Here is a 12,938-nt window from a genome sequence, read left to right on the forward strand (position 1 = left end):
GTCAGTCAGCTTTGATAGGTGTATTGTGCTGGGTCAGCCATTTGTTAAATGCAAAAGCGAGGTAGAAAAATATGACCTTCTAACCTCTAGGGAACTTACTAATTGGGAAGACAGAACTTTATACCCCAAGAATACCTATGGAGCTACCGCCATCACATAGAAATGACCAACTACCCCTCACTCCATACATCCCTTCATGATACAGTTTTCTTCGCTGGTCTGTAGGTATGAAAGAAATCCATGATCTGGAGCCCTGACAGTTTATTCATAGTTTCATTCTACTGGGGCACCTGGGTGGCTCAATCAGTTGAGTGTCTGACTCTTGATTTCAGCTCAGGTCATGATCTCACGGTTTGTGGGATCGAGTCCCACGTCGGGCTCTGCACTGAGCACATAGCCTTCTTGGGAATCTCTCTCTCCTCTCTCTCTGCCCCTCCCCTGCTTATGCACTCTCTGTCTCTGTCTCTGTCTCAAAATAAATAAACTTTAAAAAGTAGTTTCATTCCACTGCTTTTACCCTACAAGGGCAATGCTGTCAGCCATAACAGAAGAGGTAGAGTGGTGACACATCATTAGACTTCATGCTAAAAATGAAGTAACTTAGGGGCGCCTAGGTGGCTCAGTCGAAGTGCCTTACTATTGGTTTCAGCTCAAGTCATGATCTTATGGTTCATGAGTTTGAGCCCTGCATTGGGCTCTGTGCTGACAGCAAGGAGCCTGCTTGGGATTCTCTCTCTCCCTCTCTCTCTCTCTCTCTCTGCCCCTCCCCCACTCTCTCAAATAAACTTAAAACATTTTTTTTTTAATGAGGTAACTTAGATTTAATATGGACTACTGGAATCTGAAAGGTCGGGAAAAAAGGGCTGCTTGGACTGCTTCAGTGGAGTTGCCACGAGATGTGGGTGGGAAAAGACTATATGAAGAAGGTCTTTTATGAGTGTTTTCAAATGTCTTCTCAACCAGAGTGATTTTGTCCCCTGGGAGTCATTTGACCATATCAAGAGACTTGTTTCAAGGCGGCAGGAAGGTGGGGGGGTCAGTGTTGGGGGAGGTGAGTTAGTGGTTGGGAGGGGAGAGGAAGGAGATACTGGAATCTAGTGGGTGGAGGTCAGGGATACTGCTGATCCTACAATGCACAGGACAGCCCCTCACAACAAAATTATTCAGCCCAAAATGTAAATAGTGCTGAAGTTGAGAGATTTGTTGAAAAGAAGAAAACTGGAAAGAAATGGAAGTAGGAAACACATGTTTTCTTGGTTTAAATTCTGGAACGTTTCTGAGCTTGCTTGCTTTTTTTTTTTTTTTTTTTTTTTTTTTTAATGTTTATTTTATTTTTGCGACAGAGAGCAGGGGAGAGGGGCAGAGAGACAGGAACACAGAGGATTCAAAGCTGACTCTGCGAAGATAGCGGAGAGCCCAATGTGGGGCTGGAACTCACTAACCTGAGATCATGACCTAAGCCAAAGTCAGATGCTTAACTGATTGAGCCCCCCAGACACCCCAAGACTAGCTTTTTAAATGTACTACCTGATTCCTTAGGCTGTATTCTCTCAACCAGGAAATGAAACGCTGAAATCGTCATCCTTTGACTCATGTCCCCACCAGTATTGAATTTAATACCCTACAAAGTTTTTCTGTGGGAAGTTTGTTTTCTCAGCAGGGTATATTAACAGAAAGAAGGGGGGAGAAAGGAGAAAGAACCAGGAGGAGGAAGAAGAATCAACGGGGCTGCCCACTCATATTTCCTACGAGCAAGGCACTTCTTTTGGATCTTGCATGTTCATTGGCTGGTCCCTGATCAAAGGCAGGACAGATAAGTAGCAGGCCGGTAGGGGTAAGGCGCTATTTTTATCTAGCAAGTACTCACAAAGCACTTACTTGCTAAAGGACCATATAGAACAAGCCTGGTCAAGTGGGCAAACAACCCTATAAGGAAAGCGTCTGAACCTTACAGACGGAGTTGAGCCCCCACAGTCCGCGGGAGGAAGGGGTGCAGAGCGCCAGCTTCGGGAGGGAAAGGGAAGGCGAGCCTGGAGAACCGCACCCCGTGGCCCGCTAGGCCCAGCCGGCCGCTCTCTACAAAGTCCTCAAGACAACCATCGAGTTAGGGACCTTCGTGCCATCCTAGAGCGGCCCGGAAGCGCATCCGTCAGACGCAAAGCGCGGCGGCTCCCGCGGTGGCCGGGGGCGCGCTGCGGAAGCTGTTCTCGGTTGCCGTCTTCCTCAGGTAGGGCTGGGAGCCCCGGGAGGACGCGGAGTTGGGGGTCGGGCCCGGGGAGGCCTCCATCGTCCTTCCCTCCTGGCCCCTCCCCGGCGGCCCCGCGCTGAAGTCGGCCCGGGGCGGGACCGCGCGTGGTGGCTGGGGAGCCGCGGCATGGCCTTTGGGAGGCTTCGGCCACGGGTGGAGGGTCCGGGCCCCGCTCCGTGGCCTGCGGGACTCAGGGGTCATCTCAGGGAGGCCTGTCCTACGTGCATCCCTACTGCTCTTCATACGGCTCCTACTGCTTCGTGTCCTCTAGAACCCGCTCTTCGTTTTCGTCTGTTGCTTATTGCCTCACAGCCAACTCACTCCCACCCCGACATGGGTCTGAGCCCCCGACGGCAGAGATTCGTGTCTGTTTTTAACTCGTAAGAAATGTAAATTGCCCAGAACCGTGCCTGGCGGCAGTTAACAACTGTAAGTGTCGACTGTTATTATTTCGTTCAGGCAGCATCTGGGGCGCCTAAAACAGGCCTGGGACGTAGTAGGAACTCAGTGTTTATCGAATGAATGAATGAATGAATGAACGTAGTAGGAACTCAGTGTTTATCGAATGAATGAATGAATGAATGAATGAACGAACGAACGAATGAGGTTCTTGCCAGAACCTTATGACCAAGAAAGGAAACAGATTTTCTGTGATTAGTTAAGCTGTGTCAGTAAATGCTTCTGAGTAGGGCACTGAGCTGGACGCTGGAGGTAGAGATTCTTAGCAGAGAGAGGCTTTTAGGGCAACAGGGAAAAAAGGAGAGCTAATTGTATGTATGTATGTATGTATGTATAACATAAATAGCAAAGAACCACATGGCTAGCAGTGACAGAAAGTGCTACTGTGATCATTTTTGCCTCTCACCAGTAGGCACTCTGGGTTGTTTTATTACACTGATTTTTACCCAGCATCCAGTTTCAGCATCACAGACATCAGTGGCCAAATGACTTGAGGTTACATTGGATTTTTCAGGGAATACAGAGCTAAAAAACACAGCACTCTGTTCCCTGGAAATAATGCAGGTAGAAATTAAAATGTGAAATGAAAAGGAAAATGGAGTGTTTGTGATCTCATTGAGAATGCTTTAGCTCACATGCTTCACTCTTAGGTTGTTTTTGTTTGCTGGGAATTTTTGCTGGTTGGTTGTTTCGGGTTTTGTAGGAGTCGTTGGGACTTACTTGGATATCAGATCTGGGATATTTGCTATTGGACTTGGAATGAGACAAATGGGATTAACAATTTTCTGTTTTCTGACATTTTAGCTACTCCATTTTCACGTTCTTCACATTTTTAGTGTTACTAGCAAAAGATGGAATTCAACATACTTAGAGTCCTTAATCACTTAACACATCTTTTGGGGAAGGTACAAAACATTAATTACACAGGATTATTGCTAGGACATAACCTTTTCTGTTAACAGAAATCCAGTCACTCTGAGGCATCCACTGAATAACTTGAGGGTTTAAAAGATATATGTACCAACTAAATTGTACATATTCAAATAAGGAAGTATAATTTAGCCGAAGAATCAGTCATTAATATCATTTAAAATTTACATCTCCAAAAATGTATATATTTGGGGGCCTGGATAGCAACGTGTTTTACTTTCTAACTCTGTATGGGTAAAACCTCCCCTAGAAGATGGCTTTTGGGGCAGAAGACATAATCCTTGTTGGTGCCCCTTGTAGTCTTGTTTATTTGGTGTGTCTAAGTCTGACTGTCCATGCATATCTATCTCATATGGAGCACCCTTTGTGGATTTTCTTTTTAGATTCATTTGTTGCCTTTCAGTTTTACGGTGACAAAACTTTGCATGTGTAACTATTTTTTAAAAATTCTATTTCCAGGGCGCCTGGGTGGCTCAGTCGGTTAAGCGGCCGACTTCGGCTCAGGTCATGATCTTGAGGTCCGTGAGTTCAAACCCTGTGTCGGGCTCTGTGCTGACAGCTCAGAGCCTGGAGCCTGCTTCTGTTTCTGTGTTTCCCTCTCTCTCTACCGCTCCCCCATTCACGCTCTGTCTCTCTCTGCCTTTCAAAAATGAATACATGTTAAAAAAATTTTTTTTTAATTCTGTTTCCCTCAAAATGCATGCCTATGTAGGTATAGGAGGCCAGCACTCCCAATGACACCTTTTAACTTGCCCTGCTTTTACTCCTTGAAGGGCAGCCATCTTGCTCATTTAGTAACTATCTGCCTTTTTCACCCCCTTTCCCCCTTTATTCCCTCCTCCATCTAGTTTTCCTAAATGATAGTCCTCCCTGCAATCTATGGCTACTTTCTTCCTTTCAGTTAATTGGCCAAAGTAGTGAAAGGCATATGAATTTTGGAGTTAGAGACCTATGTTTAAGTAAAAAAGCTTTCGTTTCTTCCTTTTTTCTTGGATATGTCACTGAACTATTCTGAACTTCAGTTTCCTCATTTGTAAACAGATTATAATACCTAAATTGGTCACTTGTAGGAATTCGAGCATCAATATAAGCATCATAAATGTAAGCCCAGCACAGTACCTGGCATACAGAGGATAGTCACTAAATACTAGTACTTGTCTCTTCACCTACTTTCCTCCCCGTTACATGTCTAGTAGCACCCAGCCTTTACCAATGACCATTTCTTTACATGCTTATCGAAAGGCCATTTAAGTCAAATCCATCTTTGGCTCCCTACTCTCTAAAATAACCCAGACTTTCCAGATTCCCCTTTTAAGTAGGTTGGATTACGCCCTCCCCCCTCTTTTTAAAGTTTATTTATTCATTTTTGAGAGAGAGAGAGAGAGCACACATGAGCCGGGGAGGGGCAGAGAGGGAGGGAGACAGAATCCCAAGCAGGCTCTGAGCTGTCAGTGCAGAATCCAACATGGGGCTCAAACTCCCCAAACCGCAAGATCATGCCCTGAGCCGAATTCGGCCACTTAACCGACTGAGCCACTCAGGTGCCCCAGATTACAGCCCCTTTAAGTGCTCTTTTAGGAACTAGAAATTCCTCCCACATAATAGAGCGTATTCAGTGTTAGAGATGTTTCTTAAAAACACTGGCATATCCCAGTGCAATCTCTGTCAAAACACTAACAGCATTTTCCACAGAGCTAGAATAAATAGTTCTAAAATTTGTATGGAATCACAAAGGATGCTGAAAAGCCATAACAAACTTGAAAAAAAAAAAAGCTGGAGGCGTCACAATTCTGGACTTCAAGTTATATAAACAAAGCTATAGTAATCAAAACAGTATGGTACTGGCACAAAAATAGACACATAGACCAATAGAACAGAATAGAAAATCTAGAAATGAAGCCACAACTATATGGTCAATTAATCTTTAACAAAGCAGGAAAGACTATCCAGTGGGAAAAAGTCTATTCAACAAATAGTGCTGGGAACACTGGACAGCAACATGCAAAAGAATGAAACCAGACCACTTTCTTACATCATACACAAAAATAAATTCAAAATGGATTAAAGACCTGGGGCTCCTGGATGGCTCGGTTGAGTGTCCAACTTCGTCTCAGGTCATGATCTCATGGTTCGTGAGTTTGAGCCACATGTCAGGTTCTGTGCTGACAGTTCAGAGCCTGGAGCCTGCTTTGGGTTTGGTGTCTCCCTCTTTCTTCTGCTCCCTCACTTGTACTCTCTCTCTCTCTCTCTCTCAAAAATAAATTAAAAAAAATTTTTTTTAATTAAAAAAATGGATTAAAGACCTAAAATGTGAGACAGGAAACCATCAGAATCCTAGAAGAGAACACAGGCAGTAACCTCTTTAACATAAGCTGTAGCAACTTCTTTCTAGATATGTTTCCTGAGGCAAGGGAAACAAAAGCAAAAATAAACTATGGACACTTAAAAGAAAAAGCTTCTGCACGGCAAAGCAAACAGTCAATGAAACTAAAAGGGAACCTATGGAATGGGGTAATATATTTGCAAATGACATATCTGATAAAGGGTTAGTATCCAAAATACATAGAGAACTTTTAAAACCCAACACCCAAAAAATAAATAAGCCAGTTTAAAAAATGGGCAGAAGACATGAGTAGGGAAAAAAAAAAAAAGGTGCCTGGGTGGCTCAGTTGGTTAAGCGTCTAACTCTTGATCTCAGCTCAGGTCTTGATTTCAGAGTCATGAGTTCAAGACCTGCCTTGGGCTTCACACTGGGCATGGAGCCTACTTTAAAGAAAAAGTGGGGTGGGGAGACATGAATAGACATTTATCCAAAGAAGACATACAGATGGCCAACAGACACATGAAAAGATGTTCATCGTCCCTTACTGTCAGGGAAATGAAAATCAAAACTACAGTGAGCTATCACCTCACATCTGTCAGAATGGCTAAAGTCAACGACACAAGAAACAACAGATGTTGGCGACAATGTGGAGAAAAGGGAACCCTCTTGCACTGCTGGTGGGAATGCAAACTGGTGCAGCCACTCTGAAAAACAGTATGGAGGTTCCTCAAAAAGTTAAAAATAGAACTACCTGACCATGCAGCAATTTGCTGGAAGGTGTTTATCCAGAGAATATAAAAATGCTAATTCAAAGGGATACATGCACCCTGATGTTTATAGCAGCATTATATACAGTAGCCAAATTTTGGAAATAGCCCAAGTGTCCATTGACTGAAGAATGGATAAAGATGTAATATGTATGTGTGTGTGTGTGTGTGTGTGTGTATACATATATATATATATATACACACACATATATATATATATATATATGTTACTCAACCATAAAAAAGAATGAAGTCTTGCCATTTGCAATGATGGATGGAGCTAGAGAGGATTATACTAAGTGAAATAAGTCAGAGAAAGACAAATATATGATTTCACTCATGTGGAATTTAAGAAACAAAACAAACGAGCAAAGAGGGAAAAGAGAGGCAAACCAAGAAATAGACTCAACTGTAGAAAACAAACTGATGGTCACCAGAGGGGAGCTGGGTGGGGGGGGATGGGCTAAATGGGTGATGGGGATTAAGGAGGGCACTTTGTTGTGGTGAGCACTGGGTGTTGTATGGAAATGTTGAATCATAATATTGTACACCTAAAACTAATATTACACTGTGTTAACCAACTGGAATTTAAATAAAAACTTTCAAAAAAAAAAAAAGGACATTGGCAGATTCCTATAGGTTAATCACAGAACAGACTCTTAGGGTTTTGGAGCAAAGCCATGCCATTCTTTTCAAATAATTATTCTCTTTCTGAGAAACAGCTATTGGCTTGCTAGTGGACCTTACTAGAGAATAAATGTTTGGCCACAGACCACTAAGTTGTCATGTAACCTGATCTGTTCATCATGAATTGGATGTTATCCGATATACCAAGCCTTAAAATTGGGCACGCACAGCAGCTTCATTATTAAATGGAAGTTGTATACATATGGTCAGGCTTGAGCAGTCTTGCGGACAAATGTAAGTTGCGTGAGGAAGTGACCCAAGTACTCAAGACCTTTACTCTTGTTGCATTACTTCTCTATTTGCCTGAACCTATAGCCTCATGGGGAGTTCTCTGTGACCAGTTGAAGGAGTAAGAAAACAACTCGGGCCTGGTTTACGGATGAATCTGCATGACATCTACAAAAGCAGACCATTGCAGCACTATAGGCCTACTCCGGGATGGACAGTCTAGAACAGTGATAAAAGGAAGTCCCCCAGGAGACCTAACTTCAAGCAGTGCCCCTGGTTGTTTATTTTGTTTAGGAGAGAGATGGCCAGAAGTAGGAGTCTAACAATTTTGGGTTGTGGTTCTTGGTTTGGCTGAAATGTTCAAGGAACCATTAGAAGGAGGTCTGGGGAAAACTGAATAGACCTCTCCAAATGAGCAAGAACATGAAGTTACACATGTACCATTAAGTGTTTCACCAAAGGGTGACCTCAGCAGAGGATTTTAATAATTGGGTGGGTAGGGTGACCTGTGTCATAGTTGTCAGCCTCTTTCCGTAGATACTCCTGTCGTTGCTTAATGGGGTCCTGAACAAAGTGGCCATGGATGCAGGGATTGAGTTTACGCATGGGCTCACTTCCACTCACCAAGGCCAGCCTTGTTAGAGCCGCTGCTGAGTAATCTGTGTGTCAACAACAGAAACCGACACTAAACTCTCAGGATGCATCATTTCTCGGTGTGATCAGCCAGCTACTTAAGTACACTCAACTGCTTCCACCATGAAAGGGAAGTGTTTTGTTCACACTGGAATAGACACTTACTCTGGATATGGATTTGCCTTCCTGGCCTGCAGTGCTTCTGCCGAAGCTGCCTTCTGTGCATTTACAGAATGTCTTATCCACCATCATGGTATTCCACACAGTGTCACTTTTCTTTTTTTTTCTTTAAAAAAATTTTTTAATGTTTGTTTATTTTTGAGAGAGAGACAGAGTGTGAGTGGGGGGGGGAGTAGAGAGAGAGGGAGACACAGAATCCGAAGCAGGCTCCAGGCTCTGAGCTTTCAGCACAGAGCCCGATGTGGAGCTCGAACTCATGAACCATGAGATCATGACCTGAGCTGAAGCCAGATGCTTACCGACTGAGCCACCCAGGTGCCCCACACAGCGTCACTTCTGACCTGGGAACCCATTTCATAGCAAGTGAAGTGGACACTGGGACTGTGTTCATGGATCTCCCTGGTCTTACCATAGTCCTCATCATCCTGAAGCACGTGGCTTGATAAAACAGTAAAGTGGCATTTTAAAGCCTCAATTATGGCTCAGCTAAGTGGACATGCTTTGCAGAATTGGTATTGTTTTCCAGGATGCGATATATGCTCTAAATCAACATCTAATACATGATTCTATTTCTCCCATAGGGAGGGTCAAAAAGTCCAGAAATCAAGGGGTAGAAATAGAAGATACTTCACTCACTCTACCCCTACCAGAAATGCACTAGCAAAATTTTTATTTCTGATACTGACCTTAGTTTCTGCTGGTCTAGGGAGGAATGCTCACCTAGACGACACCACCTGGCACCACAAGGATTCCATTGACTGATAGCTGGCCGCTTTGGGCTCCACAATGCCCCTGAATCAACAAAGTGTCACTAGACTGGCTGGGGTGACTTATCACCCCAAGGGGAAAGTGGGTTGGTACTAGACAATGAGGAATAAGGAGGAATCCAGGAGTTTCTGGGCATATTTCAGTGCTATACCACCTGTGGTTAACGTCAGTGGATGACTGTGACAACCCAGCACGGGCCTCAGTCTCTTTGGGAATGAAGGCTTGGGTCACTCCGCGAGGCAGAGAACCACAAGCAGCTGAGGTGATTGCTGGGGCAATGGGAACATGGAATGGATAGTGAAAGAAGGTTGTTACAAATAACAGTGAAGACCATGTGACTAGCTGCAAAAAAAAAGCACAGTGGTAGTTATGACTGTTTCTTGTTTTGCTATGAATGTTTATGTGTATCAACCAGATTTTTTGTTGTCTCTCCTTATCATTTAACACCTGTTGCTGGTAACATGTCGATATAAAGTTAAGTTTATACTTCAGTATTTGGGTTATGGGGTTTCAAAAGGAGTGAATCAGGTAGGAGATGAATGAACATCAGCAAAGACAAAAAAAAAAAAAAGTAGGGGAGGGGTAAGGAGAGGGAGAGGGACTTTGTATTGTTTCTTGAGGACAGAGTGGTGATGGTTCTATGAGGGTTCCAGTATGGTTTAGACGGAAGTGCACTTTTGTATCTGTCTTTATTAGGCGACTAAGTATGGTTAAGGAAATGGGTATTGGTACCACGTTGCAGGGGTGGATTTTGATGGCTTATGTTGCGTCAGCTTGGCCAAGCTAAACTACACTCCCCAGAATCCTCTTTCGAGTATGTTGCGATTAGGATGGGCTGCAAAGATGGTCCCTTGAGAGTTACCGGGCAGGCAGGAGGCCGCAGCCACTAGGTGGCACACAGGTGCTGTTGCTAAGCCGCTGGCTCACCCGGTTGGTCTCAGGTACCTGGGTCTTCCTTCTGGTTGACTCCTGACCCAGCCCTGTGTGTTCAGCTCCACACAGGCTCACTTTCCACAGGATACCTTTGTCACAAATGTCAAACGAACAGACACAGGTATTTGCTGGCTTGTGATCTTCCCTTCCTGACTACCTGCTTGTGGGCTTTGGAGCCTCATGAAGGCTGTTTAGCCAGCCCCCCAAAGGCATAAGCCTGTTGACAGATACACAGATGGTAATTAGGTAGCTAGACAGATATCCTCTGTTCTCTGGTTGAACCCTGACTGGTACGGGGAAAATAAGACTCTCTGAACCCAGAGTCTTTGGCCCACGTTCCTTACAAGGTGTTCTTTTTCTTTTCTGGTCATTAAAATTTCTTTCTTTGAACATTCAAGCCTGGGTTCTTTTTCAGTTTCTTTGTTTCACTTCTACAGCAGGCAAAGTTTTACCAGTGATTTTCAAAAGTGAGTATAAGCAAATCACCTGGGATCCTGTTAAATGTAGATTCGGTATCTGTAGGTCTGGATCTTAATTTTTAATAAGTTCCCAGGTGACACTTATATTATCTTTATTCATTTTCTACTGCCATCTTAACAGATTACCACAAACTCGGTGGTTTAAAACAACCTAAATTTATTATCTCAGAAGTCCCAGTTAACCCAGCTGGTTTCTCTACTCCAGGTTTCACAAGGGCCAGAATCAAGGTGTCAGCCAGTTGGGTTCTTCCTGGTAGGCCCCTGGAAAGAATCTGATTCCAAGTTCATTGGTGGACTTCAGTTCGGAACTGGGTTCCCCAAATCCTGATAGAAGAAAGCAAAGAAGATCTGAATGAATGGAGACACACTGTGTTCACGGATTAAAAGACACAACACAGTAGGGATCTGTTCTCCCTACACCGACAATAAATCAGGTTTGATACAGATCCTATCAAATCTTAGCAAAGAGTTTTCGTAGATACAGATAAGCTTCTTCTAAAATTTATATGGAAAGCCAAGGGATCTGGGAAAAACTAAAATATGAAAAAGAATAAAGTAGGAGGAGTCAATGAGCCTGATGTAAGCTTACCATCCACAGTGGTGCAAACAGAGTTCAGTGCTGTGGACCACAGGTCCACACAGAAATGCCCAACTGATTCTTTGCAAAGGTGCAGAAGCAATTCAGGGGAGAAAGGATAGCCTTTTCAGAAAATGGTGTTGGCACAAATGCATGTCCATAGGTCAAACAGAACAAAAACAGCCTAAATCTCACACCCTATACAAAAATCAGCTCAAAATGAATCATGGATGAAAATATAAGACCAAAACCTATAAAGCTTTTAGAAGAAAGCATAGGAAATAATCAGGACCTAGATTTAGGCAAAGATTCTTAGAATTGGTATCAAAAGCATGGTGATTAAAGGAACAGTTAATAATTTGTTCTTCACCAAAATGTAAAAGTGTTGTTCTGTGACTCTTTCCACCATCTTGGAGCCTGTGGATTCAGGACTCCTGAAACGACAAATATGTCTGGAAGGCTGTGGCCCAAAGCCATTTTTGCTGGCTATAAGTGGGGTCTCCGGAACCAGAGGGAGCACACAGCTCTTCTTAAAATTGAAGGTGTTTATGCTTCAGAACTGAATTCTGTCTAGGCAAGAGATGTGCTTATGTGTGCAAAGCAAAGAACACCACAGTGATTCCTGGTGGCAAACCGAATAAAACCAGGGTAATCTGGGCAAAAGTAACTTGTGCTTAGGGAAACAGTGGCATGGGTCGTGACAAATTCCAAAGCAGCCTTCCTCCTAAGGCCACGGGCCACAAAACCTGTGTGATGCTGTACCTCTCACGGATTTAAAGTAACTGAAAAGTAAGAGCACCTGGGTGGCTCAGTCGGTTGGGCATCCAACCGTGGCTCAGGTCATGATCTCACAGTTTGTGAGTTCGAGCTCCTTGTTGGGCACTGTGCTGACAGCTCAGAGCCTGGACCCTGCTTCGGATTCTGTGTCTCCTTCTCTTTCTGCCCCTCCCCTGCTCAAACGGTCTCTCTCTGTCAAAAATAAATAAATAAATAAATAAACAAATAAATAAATAAATAAATAAAAATACTACAGTTGACGCTTGAACAATATGGGGCTTGGGAAAGCAATCCCTGCCCAGTTGAAAATCTGCACATAACTTTTGACTCCCCCAAAACTTAATTACTAATAGCTTGTTGCCCAGAAGACAACAATAAAGTCAATTAACATGTATTTTTTGCTATATATAATTATATACTATTTTCTTACATTAAAGTAAATAGAGAAAATGTTACTAATAGTAAGGAAAATATACTGACAGTACTGTATTTATCGAAAAAAATCTGCAAATACGTGGACCTGTGCAGTTCAAACCATTGTTGTTCAAGGGTCACTGTAATGCTGACTTGCAAAATTTTTTCTCAACAAAATTTGACTATCATGAGGGGAAAAAAGGACACTCTACAAAGTGTGCTTCAGAAAAGTGATAGGGGTGCCTGGGTGGCTTAGTTGAGTGTCTGACTTGATTTCGGCTCAGGTCATGATCCCAGGGTCGTGGGATCAAGCCCCGTGTTGGACTACGTGCTGAGCATGGTGCCTGCTATGTCCCTCTCCCCTGCTCACACTCTCTCTTTCTAAAATTAAAAAAAAAAAAAATTTTTTTTTTTAAATATTAAGGAAAGTAGGTAGCCTCATGAATTAACTTCATGGCTAAAATTCTCATCATGAATACTTAAGGAGATGGTACCACATTGGTGACGTGGAAATTAATATTTAAGACCAAGACGG

General features: G+C 43.3%; 1 pseudogene; it reads left to right on the forward strand.

The window, feature by feature from the left end:
* Positions 1–11,651: 11,651 nt before the first annotated feature.
* LOC122238490 lies at positions 11,652–12,003 on the forward strand (annotated as a pseudogene).
* Positions 12,004–12,938: the final 935 nt, after the last annotated feature.

Source organism: Panthera tigris, chromosome B2 (genome assembly GCF_018350195.1).
Source record: "Panthera tigris isolate Pti1 chromosome B2, P.tigris_Pti1_mat1.1, whole genome shotgun sequence".
NCBI classification, from domain to species: domain Eukaryota; kingdom Metazoa; phylum Chordata; class Mammalia; order Carnivora; family Felidae; genus Panthera; species Panthera tigris.